Source organism: Aptenodytes forsteri, unplaced genomic scaffold, assembly GCF_000699145.1.
Source record: "Aptenodytes forsteri isolate BGI_AS27 unplaced genomic scaffold, ASM69914v1 Scaffold106, whole genome shotgun sequence".
Lineage (NCBI taxonomy): Eukaryota > Metazoa > Chordata > Aves > Sphenisciformes > Spheniscidae > Aptenodytes > Aptenodytes forsteri.
In genome coordinates, this window is record NW_008794080.1 from 1,338,041 (window position 1) to 1,343,150 (window position 5,110).

Here is a 5,110-nt window from a genome sequence, read left to right on the forward strand (position 1 = left end):
CCAGTTTATGTACTGAGCATGACGTCCCATGGTATGGAATGTCCCTCTGGCCAGTTGGGGTCAGCTGTCCTGGCTGTGCCCCCTCCCAGCTTCTTGTGCACCTCCAGCCTTCTCAGTCGGTAGAGCATGGGAAGCTGAAAAGCCCTTGACTAGTGAAAGCACTGCTCAGCAACAACTGAAACATCGGTGTGTTATCAACATTGTTCTCCTCCTAAATCCAAAACACAGCACTGTACCAGCTACTAGGAAGGAAATTAACTCTATTCCTGCCGAAACCAGGACAGTCTCTCATTTATAATCAATTTTTCTGAAAGAAAAGAAAAATATGAATCTGCTTTCTTCTTCCTTTCTTATTCTTGTCTTATTCCCCTTTCCTTTTATGCTTGCTTTTTTTTTTTTACCCTTTGTTTGGGATTTTTGATTTATGAGGTAGAATAGATGACAAGGGAAAAATACACATACAATGCAATGAGCTGTTGCATTGTTTCCAATATTTCATGTCTAATAGAGTTAGTGCTCTCAAGTTCAGAAATTATTTGCAAAATAACTCAAACTTGCTTTGGCAACTCCCTAAGCAGAGGGAGGAGAAAAGAAGAAAATTATCTAATTCATTTTTAAAAATTAATTAAAGCTAGCCTGGGATCACAAACACAGTAGTACCATTATCAAAAACCTACCACATAATTCCAGGAAGAGCAAAGCTTTAACAGAGTATGACTTCACTTTTAAAAGCTTGGACTTCTTCGAAGCATAGCCTTAGCCATCAGTTTTCTGCTTCTGATTAAGTGAAGCAGTGTAGATACAAAATAAACACTAGTAATCCAAAACCAGGGTTTGATTCCATCTTAATATATTTGTCTTAGTATGATAAAAATACTAGTTAGCTGGTGTATCTTGGTACCATGTGCATAACTTAGGAGAACTTTTAATTACTTAGTAACGGTTTCTCTTTATTGCATGATATTAACACGCGTTTAGATTATGGCCTGTTTAACGATGCAAAACTCTTAACAACCCTCTTTAGACATTCTCCTCTACAACTTCAAGTAATACGGGTACTGAGCAAGTACAGATGCCCAGGAGAATGGATGTCAAGACAACCAACTCTAAGGGCGATGTTTTCCTTCTGTTACTTTTTCAACATTTCAGGTCACTTTCCAACTAAGAAATGATGTTTCACAAATAAACAAGAGTGGCTCAGACACAAAAATTTTTTACTTAATCCACCTTGCATTTCTCAGAAATTCACTGAAAAGTCACCAATCGGAGCTTTGAATCAAGCCTCTCAGGTTAAGGCTAACAGCCTGTTTCTTTAAGTCACGGATGATACAGAGATTCTCTCATGGGACTAACAGTACTGTTAAGTACATGGTGCCCTGTTAAGGCAAACAAGCATTACAGCTGAATGGATTATTCAAATATACTCTCTTTGCTATCTGGCAAGTCCCTTGCTCCACCCAGTAGTTTAGTTCCGATGATCTGTTTTCCAGCCAGTAACACCCATCAAAATTGGGCTAATTCAGGAAAATACAGGATGAACCAGATAGCCGGCTTGGGAGGAGAAGCCAGAAGATGACATGATGCAAAAAAGAATGAGTATGTTCTCCTTTAGCCTTCCCAAATCAGGGAAGCATAAGGGGCAACCACAATAACAATCTCCAAATACTGACTAAAGCAAACAGATCTTTGTTACAAGTATAAAAAAGCTGAACATGAAAAAGCATGAATGCTTTGGGAATTCTGAAAAATAAGCACCAGACTATATCATTTAATCGTGATTCAAATCCACTAAAACCCCCTTCTGATGCCAGTAACAAGATTTAGGCTGAAGGTTTAGGCAGAGCAGAGCCCAGCACCTTAGTTTCCCATACCCAAGTACGTGTCCTACTCTACTGTTGCTGCTCTCAGGTGAAGTTTTGTCAAATGCTGGCAATTTCTACAAGGAGTTGGCTTTGACAATTCAGAACACGTTTTTAAACCTTCTAACCTCTGTTATTAACATTTCTTGTACATAGGAACTAAGGTATGTGTAACCTAAGTTACCCAAGATCTTATAATAAGCTCATGAAGAGATGATCTCTCAGCTTCCAGTCCAGCATGTTAGTCACAAGTTTATCTTTTACTATATAACTGTAAATCACAGAATAAAATTAAAACCTGCTTGATGCTGAAGAAAAGGAGATCTGTAGCAGGTAAACTTCTATTATCAGCCTATACTAGAACAAATCTCTATTTTAAAATGGAGACTCCTCTCTCCATTAGGCTTATTTTATTATGACTTTAGTCAGACAAGGATGTGTGAAGTGAAATCTAGTTTTCTATTGAGGGAATAAGGCTGAGAAATTCTGAGAAGTGACAAATCAAGTTCCGTAACACCCAGATCCAAGTTATGCCATTTTTTAAGAGCACAAAAGTTTGGACAACAGCTACTATCACAGAACCAACACAACATTACATCGCTTTGTGTTTTGTTGGGTTTTTCTTTCCTCTAAGGAAGTTAAATTTGGACTGCTGTAAACAGAAGCAAATCAAGGCAGACAACGACACAAATCTTCCATTCAGCTCATAAAGGCAATAAAAGTCCTCAGGAGCTGGAATTTTCCTTGCTAATGAAGTACACGCATGCAATTCACAGAAGCTGACAATGGCAATAAAAAGACACGTATAACCTGGAATACTGCTTGGGAAAATTACAAACAAAAATTTTTTTTACTTCCCCCCCATACTCTACCTGCAGCACAAAATGTCACAGGGGAAAAAAAGCAAAAAAAGTGAAAAGAAATATTATTAAAAAGGCTTATTGTTATTAAAAATACTCTGTGGCCTTTCCTGACGGTTACATAAGTACTGTAAAAGCAAGATGTTCTTGGCAATCAGCATAACTTCACTGTGCTTGCTACACTGGTTTCATTAACTATTACATCATGCTTAATTTCCATAATTGGCTTCAACTTCACTTTATAAGCTAGTCTAATTTAGTTTTTATGCATATTTCAATTTAATACAGTTTGTTCTCCATTGTAAACCATTTATGGACCGCATATTCATCCTGTACTACCTCATTTAGAGCTTTCTCTAAGAGGAAAACTAAAAGGACAAAGACCCCAGTGTCTAGGAAGTGACCTTTTCTTTCAGCTCTGACAGTTAAAACTCATCCAGGCCCTCACAGATTTGACTAGCAAAACCTTCTCATTTTGTGCACCCAAGACACAAGGACACACTCCCAACAAAATACAGCTGCTAAGAGCTGCATTTCCTTGACATGATTCTTTCACTAATGTAAGTCCTTCTACTAATTCTCTTTTCCTCACACAAGAGAAAGTTTGTTTTTTAGCCTTAACCTTCTTGGCTTCTCTGTATATTTAAGTACATTTTCTCTCTTTCATTCAGATCCTTAGTTAAACAGGATCAAATATTCAGGGACTTTGGATTTGGCACATCAGACTCCACAGGGCACCCGTTTCTCCCACAAAAACACTCCACTTCTTGTTCCCAGTTTTACCCTTCAGCTACAGCGTACCCTCAACATGCCCATCTGCTCCGCTCTCCCAATTCACATCTCTGGATCCCCTTTTATGCTGACAACTGTAAGGATGAGCTAACAAAGGTCATTCCTTCTTTTATGTACTTTTCTTTCCACGCGCTCCACTTCTACTGAGTAAATTCAGAATGTTTACTGATCTAACACATCCAGTTCTCACCCTTTTTCCCCATCTTTACTTCTGCTATATCCTGTTTTCAAATGTCTAAAATCAGAGTGATATCTCCTGAGGGAAGAGCACACTTTGTTATCTGAAGCCTGACTGTAGCACAGCTTTTATGGATACAATATCATATATAACACTAACATATATAGTAAGTGAAAACATGACACTAACGTAATACGGAGCCCAACAAACCGTTTGTACCGATTGCCTTTCAGAACAGAAGCACACTTTAAAGGAGAGCACTGCCCTAGAAAGGGAGGCATTATTTGGATAGCTTTGTTATCTACTATGCATTAAACCTTACTCACTTTAAAGGCACAGATGCCATCTATGCTGGGGAAATGTTTACATTGCCAGCATGATTAAGCTCAGTAGTTACTCAGAGTTAAAGTCTCAGCATAACTAGGCCTCCACCTGCTACTTGCATTAATGTAATGGGTACATGCCCACTTCTCCAATGGCCTACTGAAAGCATAGTGGAAGGAACTGTGCCACATTAAGCAGCTATTCCCATGCACCCCTCTTCATCCGAGTGATACAGGATCTGATAATGCTCACCAGATAGGGAACAAAAGTCTTTGTCTTTAGTAGAAATTAGAGTTTCATGAACCCTTGGATCTTTGTGATTTTTAAGCTGACAGAAATTGTCAATAGCTTCTTGGCTTCTGTGAAGAAGCCACACGTTAAAAAAAACAGGAAGCTTGTGATGACTAAGAATAAAATTACGTTATGTATCAACTTTCAGAAAAAAACCCTCTTTATTCTTAGACTGAATGTGATCCAGCCACAACAATTTAATATTCTCCAGTAATCCTCTAAATCTTAGATTTGTACATCACGCAACCCACAGCACTTCCCAAATCGTTCTGAAAATAAATAGGTCAGGAGTCATATTTATCTGTTAGTATGATATTATAAGACTCAGATTAGTGCAGGGACCTTGGGATACTGGCCACAGAGTCACTCTCAGCCATAAGCCAACAACCCATCAGCAATGCCACACACAGCTAAGCTGGCATCGTGTGGTGGGCTGACCATGGCTGGATGCCAGGTGCCCACCCAGCTGCTCTATCACTCCCCTCCTCAGCTGACAGGGGAGAGAAAATATAACAAAAGGCTCATGGGTCGAGATAAGGACGGGGGAGATCACTCACCAATTACCGTCACGGGCAAAACAGACTCGACTTGGGGAAATTAGTTTAGTTTATTACCAATCAAATCAGAGTAGGGTAGTGAGAAACAAGAACTAAATCTTAAAACACCTTCCCCCCACCCCTCCCTTCTTCCCGGGCTCAACTTCATTCCCAGTTTTCTCTACCTCCTCCCCCCTCTCCGAGCGGCCGCTCCTTCCTCCTCAGGGGGAGGACTCCTCACACTCTTCCCCTGCTCCAGTGTGGGGTCCC

The 5,110-nt window shown here is 39.7% G+C and overlaps 1 protein-coding gene across 1 annotated transcript in view; it reads right to left on the reverse strand.

Annotated features, from left to right (window-relative positions):
* The window catches only part of GRID1 (glutamate ionotropic receptor delta type subunit 1), a 580,739-nt gene that overhangs the window by 425,861 nt on the left and 149,768 nt on the right, over nucleotides 1–5,110 (reverse strand). The gene's annotated exons all lie outside the window — the stretch shown is intronic.